The 21,611-nt window shown below is 36.5% G+C and overlaps 1 pseudogene; it reads left to right on the top strand.

Moving 5' to 3' along the window:
* The first annotated feature begins 16,539 nt into the window (after positions 1–16,539).
* Positions 16,540–21,611, top strand: part of LOC150093055 (pyrokinin-1 receptor pseudogene) — a 64,266-nt pseudogene continuing 59,194 nt past the window's right edge.

The following is a 21,611-nucleotide window of genomic DNA, read 5'->3' on the forward strand; positions in this document are numbered from 1 at the left end:
TTGAGAAATGAAAAATCCAAGAGTCGGGGAGAAACGTTTTTTAACCTCTGTATGGGACCACTTAACTCACCATTTGATTGAAAACATCTCTCTCTCTCTCTCACTTACACGCACGCACGCGCGCGCGCGCGCGCGCACGCACACACACACACACACACACACACACACACACACACACACACACACACACACACACACACACACACACAGAGTTAAAATAAATTGCATATTTTGCCAACAAGTTGGTAATATCCTAAAATATGTTCTCTAAAAAGTATAGCATAGTTACGAAAAAGTTTCTTGCAGAAGTACTTTTTATTAACTCGATGGTGCTAGAGTGTACTTTATTTTCTTTTTTATACTCTTGCACTACTTCAATATTTATTTTTTGCCGCAAATAGAGTATATTGCGAATCTTGTGCATTGGATGTGATAGCCCTTGGTCGCATTTCCAGTTTCGTCTAAAGTAGGTGAAGTAAAGATAGGGATAGCGTATGCAGTTCTGCTAATATGTCATCCTGAAGTTGATTTCATGTGTTTCTGCTTAGATTTTTGCTTACGTTTTTTAATCTTGAGTTCTTCCAGCGCTTAACATTTGGTTGCTGATGTCCTCATTTTTATCAGCCATAGGCCATTTCTTGAGGTAAGTCGATCTTGGAATGTAAACTAAGTTTAAGTAAGGTTATATGTGCCGTTTGAATTACTGATAGCATAATAGGCAGCAAGATGGAAAATATTGTTGAGCATTCATAGGCTTTTTCTCGTTTTTAAAAGCTAGCGTACTCTAAAATTCAAATGTTTTGTTACTTGTATGCTGGTATCATTGTTAACTTCATTCTGCATAATTTCAGATATTTACATATCTAGGAAGCGAAATTTAATTTGAGATTGTTATTCCTATTCACCAAAAAGCAAATACAATTTGTGCTAAGTTGGCATACTAAGAATTTTTGTATTTTTGCATTTATTTTAATGATGTGTAACCAGAAGGAAGGAGAGAAAAGTTTCTTATAAATGTTTTATTAATCTATTTCTTATAAATTACAAACTTGCCAGCGAAAAATAAAATATACGGTGTCTAGATTATAAATACTCTTCAGATACTATTAGCAATTTTAATTTACAAACTTGTGTTTGTTTTCTTCATGTGTTGGGGGATGGTTTTTTGTTGGTTTCACTGACTTGAAATGATCGGATTGGCTGTCGACGACGCAAACAGAGGTGCTAGGTGGTCTGTTTACCTTTTTTTGTACTTTTTTGTGTACTTTTTATATTGCTATAGTTATTTTAGTTTTCCATTGTATCATCTGTTATCTGCATTCTGTTTAGAATTTTGAGTTGTTTGTGAGAATCAGACTTTTCGTTAGGTAAGATTAAGTATAAGTTGCGTTGAGGTTGTTCTATTTTTTAATATTATTTTTTAGAAGGCATTATTTTCTGGTTTTCCTTTTATTTATTATTTCTGTGATTTTCAACATTTTCACACTGTCAATGTTGATTTTACACGGATAGTTATTTAATCAAAACTATTTCTTGCCAACTCGTAAAGACCTTTTTTCCCTCTGTTTTTGTAGAAAGACCAGCTAATAGACTGCTCAGTAGAATTAATAGAACAAAATGTTTTTCTTGAATATTTAATTTTTAACACTGTCGCCCATCGCGAATGTATGATATAAGAGTACTTCGTGCATGGAAATTCCAAATATCGAATAGAAATTAATCTACCACTTAACAGATCCTCACACAACCTTGGGAATGGTAAAGTCATTATCGTTTAGATAACCACTTGCTGTCCTAAAGATACCAAGAAACAACTAGTTGACAGGACATCATATTGTTGAATCTTACTGTTAGAGCCAAATAGCGATCTGTTCCAATGGACGTAGTCCTCACGCTACCATGACCAGTTTTTGTAATGGATCCTGTCTTCTGAAACTGCGTCCATAGTGCTTCGAGGCACATTAAGAAAATAGGCTGTCTTCGTCTGCGACTGCCTGGTTTCAAGTCTTTGAGATGGTGGCCTTCACTCACTTTTCCCTGAAACTACCTGCGAAGCTGGGCAGTCGCAGACGAAAGTAGCCCATTGGCTTAATGTGCCCTCACGTGTCGTCTTGGAACTATGAACGCAGTTTCAGGAGGCAAGAACCAATACAAGAAGAGTGTACGAGAACCACATCAACCAGCACAAACAGCTATTTAGCACTATCAGTAAGACATTGCGTGCCCTATGATGTCCTGTCACCAACTGTATTTTCAGGTTGCTACGATCACAGGTGAAAACATTTCCAATTGGACTTTGTTAAGTGGGTTCAATTGTGAATACCAGTCACTGGTATTCATTAACCACAAACCACCACAGACTCGTCCAAACTAGTGCCATGAATATGACTTGGATCCCTAAGAAATGGCGGGTAGGTGAGATCTTTTGATGCATCTCATTTTAACTTGGAAAGGGACTCTAGACTTGTTTGTTGTGGTGAGAAAAAGGAATGCGGTACCATCTCTGCAATCAGAGAAAGGAGCACGTGTTATCGTGTGGGACCAAATAAAAATCAATGACCGCAACATCGTAACTGCGCAGAGGAACCAACGAGGGATCCTAGAATCCTATGTGCGACTTTGTAGGGGTACGGTTTGTCGAAGATTTTCCTCTCATGCATGATAATGCCACTGTCCATCAAAGAGATCCGCTAGTGGAGGAGTGTCTTGAAAACTGAAGATATCCAACGATAACGTGGCCATTACAATCAACAGACTTAAACATGTGTCCGTGACATAAGCATGGCATGTGTCCGTTTGTCGTCGCATTGCAAATGCGACAGCCGCCTCCTTGGTCAAATTGGTGAACTGAAGTCTGTTCTGTTGGAAGAATGCGATTTGTTGCCACGGAACTTTATAGACACTTATATCGAGCATACTTTCACGTACTTTCACGTTTAGCCATTGGAGCGTGACAGTGTATGTCGTACTGATGTTATGTGACCATATTTTCGAGCTATTGCATTGACTTCTGTAATGTGATTTTTTTAAATTCTTATTCTAATTCTTTACATCATATTTCGAAGTGTTTCGTTACAGTCCAGCAGTGTATTTTCGATATCATACGAATATTTTGTCCTTAATTGCATTGTTGCACTTTTGATTTCTTTCTTTTACAAGTGATTGTGTTGTTTGTCAGGCAATATTTTTGTTGATACGTTTGCTGTGTGTCAGTTCATTTTCTTATATTTATTTTTATTCTGTGGGTTCTTTACTGTTATCGTTTTTGTTTCTTTGTATATGTGTGATATGTGCTATTTTTCTTCTTTTTTTTAATTTGATATTTTTGCATAATAATTTTATGTGCATGTTTTCTGCATAGCGGAGTATCAAGTGAGTATCGGCGTATCGTCATATCCTGTGAAGGAACACGTGTCACAGTACTTGATCCTATGACTTGCTAATTTCTCGGTTATTAGACAGATGGAGCTTTTGTGCAGTTGTAGCAAACTAAAGGAACACAAATAACATTAGCTTTAGTAGAGCGAAATAAATGAACATATTTCGTATCATTTCGTGTATCATAACATGAAGTGTTGTGATTGTAGTCTTGATGATGGGACAGACATCATCAAGATTGATGGAGTTCTATAGATATGTTGTATGTCCGTTTAGGAGAACGTTTTATCTTGTGGTCCATTAATCAAATAATCTGCTTACTCTCTCTCTCTCTCTCTCATACAAGATAACTGTTTCCGGCTCTGCTATAATGTTGCTTCTTTACAAAGTCTTTCGCTTCGACCGCACCTAGACTATTGTAGCAGATTTGGTCTCTCTAGTCGGGAGGGAAAAATAAGCTGTGGAAAACGTTCAAAGAAGAGTAACCACGGTGATGTCGGGATTACAGAATGGATTATGAGGACAGATTGGCAGTTTGTGAACCGCAGGCGCTGGTAAACAAGAGCAGCGGTAGGGGGTTACATGATGGAAGCATACACACTTTTGAAAGAATGTTATAGATTATCAGATGAAGAAATCTTTCATTATGTGATTGGTGGGGAGAGGACATTGAGGAATCCATGGAAGTTCATTTTTTTGGCCCAATAAGAAAGAAGTGAAGTTAGATATTTTTCTCGCAGTGAGTGAGTGAAGCAGTTTGCCTCTTGAGGTACCGAGTGTAGGCACTGTGAGTCTCTCAGTCTCTCAGTGCCTACACTCAGTCAGTCAGTCTCTCATATATATACACAATAAGGCATATTTACTGTACAGTACAAAGATTCAGTACAAAATGCAGAGTGCTTAATTCTTTATAAACAGAATTATACATTTTTTTAAACTATCTAAATATTTATCCATCTTGTATATGCATATGGATTGACAGGAATGTACATACAATTCTCTATATCCACGGTGGCCAAACTGTGGCTCTCGAGCTGCATGTGGCTCTTCTTAAGTTTTATTGCGGATCAACTAAAAAATAAAAAATATTTATAATTTTTCTTAATTTTCTATTTTTTTTAATTTAATTTTTCAATTAACTACATTGCTGTTCGGCAATGTAGTTATATTTATATTATCTTGTCAGAAAATTTAAAAAGATACATTAAAACATACAAAAGAATGAACTGACATTACAGACCAACCACAATTAGCAATTTTTATTCGTTTCGTTCTTGAAGACGGAGCGACGCGAGAAGAATTATTAGATGTAATAGCATTAAAAGACAGTACTCGTGGCGTTGATATTAAGGAAGCTTTTGATGTTGCCCTTAAAAATGTTCCAAAAAAGTAAATTAGTGGCGCTTAACAATTTCTGGTAGGTAACTAGAGCTCTTGCTGCAAAAACTCTGGCCACCCTTGATCTATACAATACAGTAATATAACACGCGCCCAAGGACTACTCCTGCATGAGCACGGTTTAACTTTTTTGTAAGGGCGGGGGAGGGGCATTACGATAATATTATTGCAGTTAAATGTTGTAAAGCTATCGTACATTTTGTTACGGAAGACGGACTAAGGCTTATATAATCCGAAATATATAGTAAGCTCAGTAATTTTTCAAGACACTTATGACTTCCAATAAGCAAGTCTCAAACCAGGGCGATGAAATTCATCTCTCACCCAAACACTTTCATAAACATGAATTCGCGGTAGAATTCGAGTCCAGTTTCAGTGGGACGAATTCTGGATATGCTATCCATTTTTCTAGTCAGTCCGTCTTACTTTGAGTTATAAAGACATTTATAAAATGATCATTCGAATAACAAAACAAGAAAATGGCTTCTTTATTTCATAGCTAAATGAAAAAATCGAAACTTTGAAACCGGTTCGAAACAGCTGTACGGACAATGAAACCTTTATCAAAAGCACTAACAAAAGATGACTATATGGATGCCTGTACAGCGTTTATGTGCAAGCGAAGGCAACTCCGATGCAGAGGATTGTGTTCTCGTAAGCTCTCTGGTTCAAATTATCGGAAACTTTCAAAGTTTCTGTTTTTTCTTCAGCTATGAAATAAGGATGGATCTTTAACATCCTCTATTTCTATCAGCAATAGTATTAGAGTTTGTTCGCATTAACAAAAGGGGAATTTTTACAGTAAAGTATACTTGAATGGTATCACGTTCTTGAACGCGAGTCACAAAAGACTGTTAGTTTAATAGTACACGAGTGTTAGCAGTGTGGATAGGGTGAGTATTAGGTCGTCCTAAATCCTACTCTACATTCCAAATCTCCAGCTTTTCAAACCATTTCAGGCCTATAAGCATACCAATGATAGGGCAGTTAATCCTATCTGTATTGTCTGTAAACTGCCTATTTCTATTTTGTGGGATGAAAACTCTCGAATTGCTGGGAATTCCTAGTGTAATTTATTCCATATATTGATTTTTGAATCATTACTGAGTACAAGTATGCCATTCTTGATATTAAAGTACATAAGACTAAAATAAAAAATACAAATATTCTCTTTATTCTCTAAAGGGAGTGCTTGAGACGGCTTTAGCCCTCCCCCCCTACTAACTTTCGAGTGAGGGAACCTTCATAAATGTAGCATGAAGGTAATCTGAAAAGTCAGAAAATGCAAAAAAAAGCAAAACGTTGCCCTTCATAGGAATTTAATGTTTCCAGTTTTTCTATTCGTTTTTCCTTCAGCAATTTTTATGGTCCATATTTCGCTTACATACAGTACTGAATGTCTTACTTTATAAACTCATGTTCTTATATGCTTTTGAACTTGATAAGGTTTCGTTACGTTTAGTGGTAATTAGCATTTGGAAATTGATAGACAGGCGGTCTCTCTCAAACCTTGCCGATAGTTGTGTTCATGACTACCAATGATTTATAAACTTTACTGGTAACGAGAGTATGACAGACACTGCTGTTATTTCGCGATCCTAATCCAAACTGGTTGAACTGTCTGAAATAGAATGAGATTTGATAGATTTTTCCGAGTTACTGGAATTAAAAACACGAGAGAAAAATCTCTACTCTAGTGACAAATATCCAACTCGGCTAGAGTTGGTAGATGTTTAGAGAATCAGCTACAAATAATAGATTTAATTCTAGTCAGCTGCTAGAATGTACTATTATGTAAATCTACTATTGTGTACACAATAGTAGATTTACATAATAGTACATAATATTAGAAGATATTTTGTGTACACTTTTTTTTAAACCGAAATAGGAAGTCAAATTAAAAATTATTAAAGATGATAACCACGAAGGCCCTCTTCAAACTTTACTTGATGTTTACATCTCTGAAACGAAGGACTGAACTGATGTATAAAAAGAACGATTTTTTTTTCTTAATAAGTTTTTTTAATACAAATTTAATGATTTTAAAGAATATTTGTCTCACCACACCCACTAGAGTACCCACCGTATCCCACTAATGTCGATATCGTTATACTACAGTATCCTATTACTATAATATTATAAACAGGGTTTCTCACAAGTGTTGTATGCATACCCCCAGGGGTGTGGGATAATCTTTAGGAGATAAACGGCACTTTTTTTTAATTATATTTTTGTCGTGTTTTCGTAATAAAGTCACATTGTCTATTTTCATATTTGCAATAAATTGCAAACATGATTTTTACAATTGCAAACGTGAGCTTGTACATCCCGTGAGGATATCTGGAAATTGATGAAGATATTCGTAATATATTAAAAGGCAAATGTTAATTCATAAATAACTTCTCTCATGCCTTTGGGTACATCGGTGTTACTAAAATTTCAAAACGGATACGCAAGGCATTGAAAGTTTGGGAAACACTGAACTTTTGGGATTGCTTGTGATAGCTCGCATCTGTAACTACAGATTCTCCAAGGCGTCACATAGATGAAGGAACCAGTCTTTCTTAGGAACGTGAAAGCGTGTTCAGTTAGTTTCTTTACTCAGGTCTTATCGTAGGATTAGTGTCAACCTATACACTTTTAGATCATTTGCACTTTGCTATTGCTCACGCGATACAGAACGCGCGGTTTTTGTAAGGTGTTTCTTATCCTGTTTTCATAATCAGATATTGATACTGCTGTATGTTAAGAAATCTGTAGTTTGCTTCAATACTTTATGATACATTCAGTAAAATTCTTTACTAGCTGCTTATACACCCTCTGTCCAAAATGAATCCGAACTTTTGATAGAAAATAAAACACAGGCCAATTATAATTATTTAAATCATTTATTTCAATCAATATACTCTCCCTCAGCTTCGATGCAGAGTTTGGAACGTCGTGGTTACTGCCGCTTGAACGTTTTCAATGGTGTCGAATCGCTTTTCTTTCATCGGCAAATGAAGTCGGGGGAAGAGAAAGAAGTCATAGGGTACTGAATCTGGTGAATACGGCGAGTGATCCAAAACACAAACTTGGTTTATGCTCAAAAACTGTCTCACAATGTTCGAACGATGAGATGATGCAAATCGTGAATTCAAAAAAAAAAAAATCACGAATTCAATTAACGAAGGCCCAAACTCTTGGTCAAAATGTTGTGCACAGTTGAATTTGGAATCCCCAATTTATCTTCAATCAATCTCACCGACGATTTCGGGTTTTCTTTGATGAAATCACGCAGTTTTTGGATGTTAACTTCGCTCAGTCCAATTTTTGGACGGCCCGGCTTTTCGTCGTCCTCAAGCGTCTCACGACCACTTTGAAATCGTTTAAACCACTTGTAAACTTGAGTACAGGATAAATATTCATCACCGTATGCTTTCTGAAGCATTTGATGCGTTTCGGTAAAACTTTTACCAAGTTTAACACAAAAGTCAATCGCGGCTCTCTGTTTGAAACTCATTTTCCGACCGTTCGTCAAAACACACTGTCACTCTTGGCACTATAACTCGGCTTCTAATGAAACAAATGTCATAAACAGTTGATACAACACTAATGAAGGTTGCTGCTGTTGTATCTTTCTGCTGACAACAAAAAGATACACCAGGTGGCGCCACTAGTTTCTTCTATTTTCGAAAAGTTCGGTTTCTTTTTGGACAGAGGGTGTATATGTGAAGGAAATGTGTTGTGGAAAAACTGGTCTTGTACAAATTTGTTTTGAACCATCAGCATAGTTTAGGTAGTTTTAAATATGCATTTTTCAATTGCAGTTGATTTAGACCTAACGACTTAGACCGTATTTTAATTTTAGATCATTTTACCGAAGAAGAGTTCGTGGTTTTATACTCATTTCATGAAATGAAATACAGCTTCATTAAATTATTTGACAACTACAGAGCTTCAATCCGATTCTCAGAGTCGATTGAAATTTCGAAATAACAACAGCAAGAAAACGTCAAGTCTATTTTGTCTTGTTTCCTTCTTGCCTTTTAAAGTGTGGCTTATAGAAAGACATATTTTCATTTATTGCTCTATAAAAACAAGATAATTTCAAGTGCATTATAAATAGTGATTGAGATGCATTTTCTAGGAGGGAAAAAAGTAGAAAATCCAATACACTAAAAGCAACTAATCTTCATTAGCGTTCAGTGTAAAAACTTCATGTTGATTTACTGTTTCATTATTTTCGACATAAAGCGAATATTATATTTATTTTTTTACGAGAATTTTTGTTCATGTCTCTAGCAGTACGATAATTGTAATGGTCGTAATGAGGAATTAGATAAATAACAAAAAATTGAAAATCAGTTATTATTATGATGAATGATTATCATAATGTTTTATGGGAATATTACACTTAACGTAATGAGATATTTCTTCGAGTTTTATTAACTCTAATTTAACAGAATTTTTTTTCTACTTAATTATGACAAAAAAAATCCTCCAAGCAATCAAACTAAACTAAACAGTTTTGGGTATTTTCAAAATAAAGAAAACAATAAAATATTTCACTTTTACTCATCGTAGCCCATAATCGAGTATTGCGTATCACTGTTAGGTATAAAAGCGTCTAAATAGAAGCTGGAAGAACAGCGTGAGAATATAGGATGGTTATGGGCGATCCTCCAGGGAGAGACATGCGTTTCGTTGACTCATAGTGGGGCGTCTCCTGTGGTATCAAGGCAGCAACAACTTTAGCGGCTGTCAGTGAGAAATGTCCAAGTTTCCTGCCTGGAAGCGTCTAATGGGATAACCTAAAGAATGATTAAGAATGAAACACAGTGGGAAGTGATTGGACTTTGTGCTATTAAAAAAAGAGGACAGGAAAATTAGGAAGCTCTTCGTTTTCAATAATATTTCTACCAATCCCTGGTCTAATAGGCATTTGAACTAATACGAGTAACTTCTGCAAAATTTGAACTACATTCTGGACATAAAAACGACTTTGCATCCATATTTACAATATCAAAATATATCTACAATAACACTATTTAAAATCTGCCATTTTATCCGTGTTATATATAAAAAAAAACAAATAAACAATAATACCTGTGCATCTGTATTATTTTCTGCTTATATCGTTTCAAATCAGTAGATACGAGAATTACACAATGATTAGCTTTTCTTTTTAAATAATTAACATTAATGCAATCTAGAATTAATTTATACAATGGAAGACAAACATTTACAATAAAAGATCAACTTCTTCACTTGACTAAAAAAAGACATTTCATAAGAGCATAGATTTGATAGCAAGATCAATAAATTAAATAAAGGATTGATTACATTCTGCATTTTTGTAATTTATAGTACACTTTGGTTGTTAACATTTGTCATTTCCGCTAAAAGACTGATATTTTCGCTAACTTAATTTAATGTTGTTAAAAATATTTTGCTAAAATCTAATAATAAATTTTAATTTCAATAAGATTTTAATAATTCAATGAAAAAATGAAAGAATTATCTTATATTTATCATAAACACCAGATATAAACTAACTAATTTTTATATATAAGCTAACACCTAATTAACAAACTTACATGGATTGATTTTCAATCCAATACCCTTGGAGGGTAATGGATAGCAATGCTGTAGCCAATGAAGTTCTAACTGAGGCTCGGCTATTGCTGTTACCCTCCTGCCATGATCAGAGCTTTAATTAATAGCTCAATAACACCTTATCCCTACACTGTCCTCTACAGATAACGGGGAATATGAAAAGCATTCTTGCTTCGCCCCTTTAAGCCAGTCCTTATAAGGACTATAAGGACAAACTTACATGGAGGTGGATGGTTCAATCGACCGTGAGATGCGGTGATTGATTTTATATGAGATGCCCATAGGGTAACGGATGGCAATGCTGAACCAATGAAGTTTAACTGAGGTTCGGCTGTTGCTGTTATCCTGGGTAAATGAGTTCGCTCTCTTAGGTTTTGCCCTAAGGGAGCACTTTGAGTCTCCGGGGAAAGTGTTCTCCGGCACGGCCCGCTGAGGGGTACTTGCCGGTGAATTATTTTCCTCGGAATATGAGCGGTTCTGCTCAGTGGTCGGGGGGCCCGTCACTGAGTGGAACCAACGCTGAGATTAGGACGGTCTTTCACCCACTATGGAGTGGCCTAGAGATCGTCCGTATTTTTGAGATTTCACCTTTACTTACATAGTCGGTGATTGATTTTATATGAGATGCCGATATAGGGTAACGGATGGCAATGCTGAACCAATGAAGTTTAACTGAGGTTCGGCTGTTGCTGTTATCCTGGGTAAATGAGTTCGCTCTCTTAGGTTTTGCCCTAAGGGAGCACTTTGAGTCTCAGGGGAAAGTGTTCTCCGGCACGGCCCGCTGAGGGGTACTTGCCGGTGAATTATTTTCCTCGGAATATGAGCGGTTCTGCTCAGTGGTCGGGGAGCCCGTCACTGAGTGGAACCAACGCTGAGATTAGGATGGTCTTTCGCCCACTATGGAGTGGCCTAGAGATCGTCCGTATTTTTGAGATTTCACCTTTACTTACATAGTCGGTGATTGATTTTATATGAGATGCCGATATAGGGTAACGGATGGCAATGCTGAACCAATGAAGTTTAACTGAGTTTCGGCTGTTGCTATTATCCTTGGTTAATGAGTTCGCTCTCTTAGGTTTTGCCCTAAGGGATTGAGTCACCGGGGAAGTGTTCTCCGGCACGGCCCGCTGAGGGGTACTTGCCGGTGAATTATTTTCTTCGGAATGAGCGGTTCTGCTCGGTGGTCGAGTTTCACTGAGTAGAACCAACGCGGAGATTTGGACGGTCTTTCGCCCACGAATGAGTGGCCTAGAGATCGTCCGATATTTTTGAGATATCACCTTTACTTAAACATGCGGTGATTGGTTCATTCGATCCAATACCCTTGGAGGTAATGGATGGCAATGCTGTAGCCAATGAAGTTCTAACTGAGGCTCGGCTATTGCTGTTACCCTCCTGCCATGATCAGAGCTTTAATATTACTGTTATCCTCCTGCCATGATCAGAGCTTTAATAGCTCAATAATACCTTATCCCTACACTGCCCTCTACAAATAACGGAGAAGATGAAAAGTATTCTTGCTTCGCCCCTTTAAGCCAGTCCTTATAAGGACAAACTCACATCCTTTATTAATGTTGTGCTCTCTGCTGATTATTTAGAACGAAGCCTTATCTCCGTATGAGATCTCCTGACTCAGCTTCGAATCGAAAATTCCATAAAAAAAATTTGTTATGTGAATCAAACCTATCTTTTCCGAGTGAAAGGCGCATGCGCCATCGTTCTTCCAACTGCTATATGAACTCAGTGTTGTATCATTTTCTTTCTTCAATAAATCAATTCTCTCTCTTATCTCATTTTGTTGCAATTTCACAATAACGGAATAAAATTTGTAGAGCATAATAAGAGTAAATATGACAAAAGTGACCAATGCCACATTTCGATTCAAGTCCATAACTCATGAATTAGATAGTCCAATCAAGCCGGTATATGACAACTTATTTGCAGCACAAAAGTATTTACTGTATTACGTTTCTTACATCATTTCTTTTATTACGTTTACATCCCTTAATGGATGGAATTCGCATTTATTAAAAAAAGGGATCAAGAATTGAAAACAAATGTGGAGGATGTAACCTTATGTGAATGGTGTGGAATATTAATGTTTTAGCAAAATCATTTTAAAGGTTCTTGGCATCGTAAGATGGATTTAAATGCAGGTCCACCCTGCTCTATCTCATTCCCTGGCAACCAAATATAGAAGTGGTAAATTTGGTTGCAAAGGAATGAGATATTTACAAGTCACGAAAAAGTGTCCCATTCGTTTAGGGATGATCCCAAATTAGAAGAATCTCTTTCAGTTTTTACATATCCTTACATCCTCTTTATGTTATCTACAAAGAGTTCGAGTAGAAAGACAATTCAGTCAACTTTAATGCAAATAAAAATATTGCTCATTCACTTATTACCTATAATAACACACCTATCACCAGAAAGGATAAATATCTCTTCTCGGATTAACATTCATTTGCAGTCCTGACTATTTATTACCAACGCAACATTAGTAGCAGTTGTTTCAGCCTTTGAAAGTTTGATAGCGTATTTCAAAAAAATCCAAAACGTTCTTACCTAAGAATACTGTTTCTATGAATCGGAGAGTGAAGGCTGTTCCGGAAATGCAGCTAAACCTACTCGGTTATTTTCACTCATAACAGTTATATTTGGTTACCTTTCTTACTTCCTTAAATCTTTTTCTGTGGTACTTCCATGGTCAATATTCAACCGAACTGGGTTACGGTACATTTTTCCCCCTTCTAACACTACATACGAACACGTGTCATGTCTACTCACCGCCCAAATAATACACTGCTTTCACATCGCTTCGTTGGAAGCCTACTCCTTTTGTATTTCCCTGGGGATTGCAACCAATAGTTATTGGAAACAAATGTCAATACCTGTCAATACTGAAAGAGGAAGCTACTTATCTCTTTCTTATCTCTACCACATCACACACACAAAACTAACGCACTTAGGCTTTAACTTCTCGTGAGCCGGATCGCTAATAAAAAAAAATGTAAACCTTCTCGTTTCCAGATAATGTAAATATTACGTTATTTTCGGTTTGTTTTTACTTGATATGATCTAATCTCATCTTCCTTTTACTCTTTTACCTTGCGGTGTCGAGGGTTTTATTAATCATCGGACCTTAAGCCGTTCACAGGATAAAGTGGTTAGCTCTACACTCCACTGTATCCTATGTCCTGTAGTGTTGAGTTCTCAAGGGCGGTTTGTCTGCTTTACGGGATGAAAAACCCCAGGATAAATTGGGGAAAAAACCCTACTGTCCACGCCCAAGACCGGCTAACTTAGCTATGGCTGAGGAAGATCCTTCAGCTTCTCATATCACAGAAATGTGTAGAATGTTCTAGAATAATGGCGTTAATTAAATTATTTCTTGATATGAAGGGTACCGCCAATTTTTTTTTTTTTTTTAAATCCTATGTTAATCATGTGAGTAAGTAATTTTCATTCTAGCACTGTTTCTCTGCATGCAAAACTAATTTCTTAGGAAGGCAAATAAAACACGATGGAAAAAATATATTCAATTATAGTATTATTTTGTAATAACTAAGAGGAATTAATACCAATCTTTTATATAAAAAAATGTTATTTTTATTCAGTTCTCTAACTATACTTGCCAGTGGCATACCCAGTGTGGAGATAAAGCGATCTAAGGGAAATCCCCCCCCCCCCCACCACAAGAAGGAAATAATGAATCGAAACACACATTAGTCTAATTTTTCATAGTGCCACCATTGTCTTTGTAATGACTTACAGTTACAATAGAGTTTCTGCGATGATATAACAAGGGACTTTTTTTTTACACTGATTTAATCTTCGTCACTTCTATCAACAATCACATCCAAATAGAGGTAATAGTTTCACGAGTGGTACGAATGGCAAAGTCTGTTCTTATTACCAGAGAGAGAAAGAGGCCTAATGATTGTTTATGGCTTTGGCAAGTATACGAGGCGCTGTCTGAAAGAAAACAGGAAACGAGCCGCTCATAACTCGCTAACACCCATGTAATTGGTTTACAAATTCTAAAAACAGACCGTAACACCTTCGTGAGTAGTAGACAATATTATCCAAAAAAAAAAAAAAAGGTATGTTGTGCATACCCACGGAATAGCAATATTTCCGATATTATATATTTGCATTTATTCCTGTTAGACCCTTCTGATTGTTACGTGGCTTCGCGTGAGTTCCAAAATTAAACAGAATATACTAATGCTTTATGAAGAGGGCACTTTTCGACGCGTAAACATATCATCACATTCGCGTTAATAGCCCGGGTGTGCGGGCCTAAATAGGGACACCTTGAAGCCCTTGAACATATTTACAGATGGCGCAGCAGGTTTAATTCTTAGTGTTTCAGTGATTTTAAAACCACCCAGAAGGCGAGACGAGGTGTGCGCTGAGAAAATAGCACCCAGAAATCAGCGGCAGTGATTGGCTATTTTATCAACCAATCCAATTGAACGTTGTCATTTGTAATGAGTTGCTGTTTTTGTTTTCTGAGTTTCATCTGTTTTACATGCTTGAAGTGTGAACTGACGTGTTTAGGACACCGATAGAGACAATATTTTAATACATAATTTTTCTATAAATAACTTATAAATTTTTTGTCCATATTTACAACAAGAAACAGTGTGTTGGCGATCTAGGTTGAATTAGGTCGATCGAATTAGGTTGGAACTTGTGTATAAATAAGTAAAACGAGTTATTCAGACTTTCTTTGGTTCAATCCGGAAAAATAATAATTTCCCAAGTGATTACGCTTTCCGATTTCTGTGCGTGTTATATGGCTGTATTTAAAAATCGTAATAAAATTCAAATTATCCGTGTCTCACGCTAGTATTTTCCATTGATAATCTAATTTCACCGTGAAACGTAAACCTGTTGTGTTTCTCACATAAACGGCGCGCGTGAAGCGTAGCTGTTGTTCGTTTGACCTTTATGCATTCTATATTTAAAATTATATTAATTGATTGATGAAAGTATATCAAGTTATCCTGCAATTAATTGCATTAGACCAATTAAGATGAGCGCTGATGCGCTATACCCTCTCAAAACTTTCATACATCAATAAAAATGCAATCATACGGTCAAAGTTTGTAGCGCAAGTTGCATAAGCCACACGACAGCACATTCAACTGAAATGGGCACGCGACGAAAATTAGTTGCGTCCGGTTTTTCGGAACGACGCCGAAGGAATTAAAGTTATCAGGCCAATATGTCTACTAATTGAGTGCATTCTCCCACAGATTTTTTGTTCCAACAATTTGCGGTTTTAAAAAAAACCAACAGTAATTTGATAAGTTGCCAGCTTCCCTTAATACCTCATTTTCGTCTCTTTCATATCCTGCTGAAATCAAACCCTTGCAGGTGAATTAATACGTCAACAATTGTAGAAATATTCTTAATGCAAGGTTATAACATTTCACAAAATTTACACTTTAATGTGTAACGTTCAACAAGCAACCGTACGTTTATCCCGTACAGTTGCTTGTTGTGAAGCTGTATGATTAGGAGGAAACTATTTCTGCTGAGAAAAGTTGAGTTAGGAATGTGTCCATAAATCAATGTTTGTACAGAGGAGAACAGACAACATGCTGGTGGTGGTAGTATAAACAACAGGTAAATTTGAAACTTTTTTTTCAGCTGGTGAGATACATAACAGATGGCTGGTAAGAGGACTTCGCTGAATATTTTTTTTATCATAATGACTAGAATACCTGTAGAGTGCGCCACGTTTTAAATTTCTTGCCATTAGAGAATATTTTTGACAGTCACGCCGACTGGAGAAAGGTCTCAAAACACGCTATTGGTTTTCATTTTATATCATTTTGCGATGTCGTTTGACTCTCTGTCATTCGTTCGTGAGACTGTTGTCACCATCAGAGTGTCAACAGATAACGAAACTTAAAATCGATTAATTCACTCTCCTATCGTACGGTAGGGTGCGCTTCCGTCTACGTATTTTCTTGCAGGCCGTAGAATGTACAAACGAGATGCTAGGAAGTTGGTTGAAGTATAAACGAAGTGTGAGGGCTCCAAAAGATGTTCGCTTTGCATACAGCGAGATGAAAAATTTCCCGTTTATTTATTTAAACGAATGCGGCACTTAAATCTTGAGACATTTTACAGGAGCGATAATATTTCCTCATGCAGCTTGAAGAAAACTTCACGTATTTAGTCAACGCAACGTTCAATGATACAATTCATCTGTGGAATCTTCTAAGTGTCGTATCTGAGGAGTTAGCTCCGAAGGTGCGAGAATCAGATCCAGTCACCGTCATGTCGATGACAGTGGTGTACAGCATGTTACTTGTGACCGGAGTGGTTGGGAACGTGTGTACATGTATTGTAATATCTCGCACGAAATACTTGCACACCGCCACCAACTATTACCTCTTCAGTCTTTCCATATCGGATTTGATCCTATTGGTAGTGGGTCTTCCTCAGGAGATCTATCAGTTGTGGATACCTAGGCCATACGTGTTCGGAGAGAGTGTTTGCATCATACGGGGATTCACCGCCGAAATGACCACCAACGCGTCCATCCTGACCATCACAGCATTTACGGTGGAACGGTACGTGGCGATTTGTCATCCACTGCGCGCTCACACCATGTCTCCTCTTCCCAGAGCGGTAAGGACAACTTTGGTTCTGTGGACACTGGCCGCCGTATGCGCCGTTCCTTTAGCGGTCCAATTTGGAATCATCTACGAGGCAGGCAGAGATGGTTTGGGAATTCCCGAGAGCGCCGTCTGTGCCGTTAAACGACCTTTGGACCACGCTTTTGAAGTGTCGACGTTTTTATTCTTCTGCTTACCAGTTGCCGTGATCACCGTACTGTACGTTAAAATCGGCATCAAGCTGAAGATATCAGCGGAAATGGGAAGAAGGGATAGCTCACCGGACATTGGAGGAGATTATCCGGAAAGAAGAGGATCCTGCCAGCATGGAATCAACTGTAGGAAGACGGTCATTAAAATGTTAAGTAGGTAACCTTCCAATATTTTTAATATTCTTTTTAGTTTATACAATAAAAACACAATTTAAAATATTCTTCCTAACTACTCCAATTACTTGATTAAAGCTTCGAAAACGAGCTATGTGATTAAGTAAATTTGCATTGGTAATGATACCATCAACTGATTTGCAAGTATAAAGAAGGCGTGCATTTTTTTTTATTGACACTTCTCGTTTATTTAATTTGTATAGTTTGCTGTAAAATTTCTTTACAGTCCATTAGCACAAGTTATAAGTTTAGTGTAACTGCTAAAGTCAAATAAGTGGTTTATTTCGGTGGAGTGCTTTTATAAAACCAATTACTTAGTTTCATCACGAAAGTTCAGCTCTTATATTCCAAAATGAGAACATTTGTAAAACTCTTTTCAGACAGAAAAAAATGTGAAGTGGAGTTTCCATTGTATATTTTGTGGAGATTTATCTGTTCATCTACCTACAATTGTACTTGATGAATTTTGCTGAATTTTCCGGGATAATTTGTAAAATTCATTACGAAGACATGCTTCAAGTTGAGATACCCCTAGGCATGCTGCCCAAATTTGGCCCATTGTTTCGATTTTTTATTGTGACGTATAAAATAAAAGTTACAAACGATTATGAAGAACAAATGTTATAATACGTATAAGTAGCCTTTAAACTCTTTTTTCTTGGGTGAGATACGTCATCTGACTTCCTACCAGAAAAGGTTAATTTCTTGGATTACATGACCGCTCTAAGGGTGAGATACGACATCTGCCTTCCTGCCAGAAAAATTTAATACTACTGATCTACGTGATATCTTACTGTTGGCATTTTCCTTCCTCCCATTCAATCTCTAATGATGTAGTCAATTTGGCTTTAAAACGACAACCCGAATTAACCAAGGTAAATAATCAATAATCAATGCTCGCAGGCAAAGCATTAATGAGAATAGTATGTTTTATTTTCAATCATTGTTATTTGTTTATAGAAGGGGTGTATTGATATTTAGTTAATTTCTTATAAATTTAACCTTTTTATCCCTTCCTTATAATTTATAGATTAAAATACTTAAGAAATGCACTTATTTTTTAAACAATGAAACTGCATTTTGTGAAACATTTTTGAAGTTAGCAATGACTATATATAAAATGAATTATATCTTTATTTTTTTTCTCAATTGAAAGTTACTTTAGTAATTTTATAGCAAATACTATTACACTCTACTTTTCAACATTGTCGGCGATTTTTCTTTATTATAAGAGAATATTTCATAAACAATAACAACAATAAGCTGACAGATAACTGCTCAATTATCTGGAATCAAACTTCCGTATTCAATTTCCTTCTGCTCACATGACCTTGACTTCTACTGTAATTACTTCCTAGAAATTGATAATACTGTAATTCAGTTACACAGTTTGTAAATGGCCAGAAATATTCTGGCCATAATATAATAACTGAAATTCGTAAAAGATTATATATATATACGTTCTTAAGCTGGACTTTTAATATATTTGTGAATATATTTCACGATACTTAGACACAATTAATTAAAATAAGATTTATTTCAAAAATTATGAAAGGTGTCTGAAATGAATTGATTATTTTAATAAAAATAATTTAATTATTACATGAAAATGACTTCTATTTGGATTTATTTATTAATCAAGTATTTGTTTAGAACAATTCTGTTATACCAACTAGTTTCACCAACTGAGGCAGTTGGCATCTTCAGGGTACATAACTGATATAAGGCACTTAAAGCTGAAAACTGTTACAGACTATAAATCAACCGATTCCAATTATATTAGACAAAGAACAGAGCGCGTACAATACATGCATAGAGCGCGCATGATCTCGCTTGTTGTTATTTAGGAACGTTCTATAATTGGCATTTTAATTCAGTTCTTGTATGTTTAGAGATCTAATGAGGGTCTTCCAGATCTCGGGCAAGATTAATCCTTGGTTCCTGTTAAGATTTTGTACAGAACAGCCGACTGTTTCGGCTTCTTTAATAATTCGGAAGCGGAAATCCCCCTCCATGTAAGGAATGGAGCTTTTATCCCACTCTATGATATGATTAGTTCCTGAGAAATGAAAGGACAAACCCGATTTTTCTTCTCTATTGTTATTAACGTCTCCAATGTGCTCCCTTTGTCTAGTCTCAAGGCTTCCTGAAGTCTGGCCGATGTAATTTAAACCGCACGAGCAGGGTATGTCGTAAACTCCAGCATATTTGAAGAAAGGATGGCTATCTTTTGGAGATCTTAAGAGTTGCCTAATCGTTTCTGTAGGTTTAAAAGTCACTCTTATTCTATGGGGTTTGAGGAGCCTTGCGACCTTCTTAGAAACTGTCCCCATGTATGGAATGACGATTGTAGAAATATACTGGGTGTCGTCTCGTTGTCTTTGTTGGGGTCAGAGAAAAGTGTCTTGTGGACGAGTCTCCGAGGGTAGCCATTCATGGTGAGGGTGTTAGATATCAGTGATAATTCATCTTGGAGATCTTGTTGATCTGTTGTAATGCGGAAAGCTCGCTTGTAGCATGTGTACAATGCTAAGATTCTGAGAAATGTGGTGGGAGGAGCTAAAGTGCAAATAACGTGTTTGCACTTTAGCTATTGTATTTGTGAGTTTTCGGTAAACTAAGAGGCTGAGACGTCCATTCGTTTGCTTCTTAATTAGGGTGTCCAGAAATGATAATTGGTTATCTTTATCAAGATCAAGAGTGAATTTGATTGTATGGTGTAATGAGTTCATCTTGTTTATAAAATCAAACAGGTCCTTTTTTGTATGGTTCCAAACAATGAAAATATCGTCTACGTATCTCCACCATACTGTGGGTTTAGGGTCTACTTGAGATAAACTTTTACTTTCAAGATCCTCCATAAAAAGATCAGCACAAGATGGTGAGAGAGGGCTACCCATTACAAAGGCAATCAATTGCTGGTATATGGTTTTATTCCATAAGAAAACGTTTGATGTTAAACAATGACGGAACAGGGAAGTGATATCTTGCGGAATCAAACTTCCTAAAATGTTGATTGACTTTAGCTCCTCCCACCATTTCTCAGAAACTTAGTACACATGCTAAAAAGGCGAGCTTTCCGCATTACAACAGATCAACAAGATCTCCAGGATGAATTATCTCCGATATCTAACAACCTCACCATGAATGGCTACCCTCGGAGACTCGTCCACAAGACACTTTTCTCTGACCCCAACAAAGACAACGAAACGACATCCAGTATATTTCTACAATCGTCATTCCATACATGGGGACAGTTTCTAAGAAGGTCGCAAGGCTCCTCAAACCCCATAGAATAAGAGTGACTTTTAAACCTACAGAAACGATTAGGCAACTCTTAAGATCTCCAAAAGATAGCCATCCTTTCTTCAAATATGCTGGAGTTTACGACATACCCTGCTCGTGCGGTTTAAATTACATCGGCCAGACTTCAAGAAGCCTTGAGATTAGACAAAGGGAGCACATTGGAGACGTTAATACAATAGAGAAGAAAAATCGGGTTTGTGCTTTCATTTCTCAGGAACTAACCATATCATAGAGTGGGATAAAAGCTCCATTCCTTACATGGAGGGGGATTTCCGCTCCCGAATTATTAAAGAAGCCGAAACAGTCGGCTGTTCTGTACAAAATCTTAACAGGAACCAAGGATTTATCTTGCCCGAGATCTGGAAGACCCTCATTAGATCTCTAAACACACAAGAACTGAATTAAAATGCCAATTATAGAACGTTCCTAAATAACAACAAGCGAGATCATGCACGCTCTATGCATGTATTGTACGCGCTCTGTTCTTTGTCTAATATAATTGGAATCGGTTGATTTATAGTCTGTAACAGTTTTTAGCTTTAAGTGGCTTATATCAATTATGTACCCTGAAGATGCCAACTGCCTCAATTGGTGAAACTAGTTGTTATAACACTGTTCTAAACAAATACTTGATTAATTAATAAATAAATCCAAATAGAAGTCATTTCCATAGTTTTAATGGTCAAGAAAATAACATTAGTCTATTAGTTGTTATATTTTAACGCATAAAGCTTTAAAAATATAATAATCAAATTATTTTTATATTAAATTAAAAAGTATTTAATTTTTTAAAATGCTATATAGTAAAAGATTTGGTTAATGGTTGAAGCAACTAATATCTCTTGCTTTACTCACTTTTAGTTCCTATACTTGTTGATTTTCAGTTCCCATCGAATAATGTTTGGGC

Source organism: Typopeltis vanoorti, chromosome 24, assembly GCF_054136105.1.
Source record: "Typopeltis vanoorti isolate ZY-2024b chromosome 24, IOZ_Tvanoo_1.0, whole genome shotgun sequence".
Classification (NCBI taxonomy): Eukaryota; Metazoa; Arthropoda; class Arachnida; order Uropygi; family Thelyphonidae; genus Typopeltis; species Typopeltis vanoorti.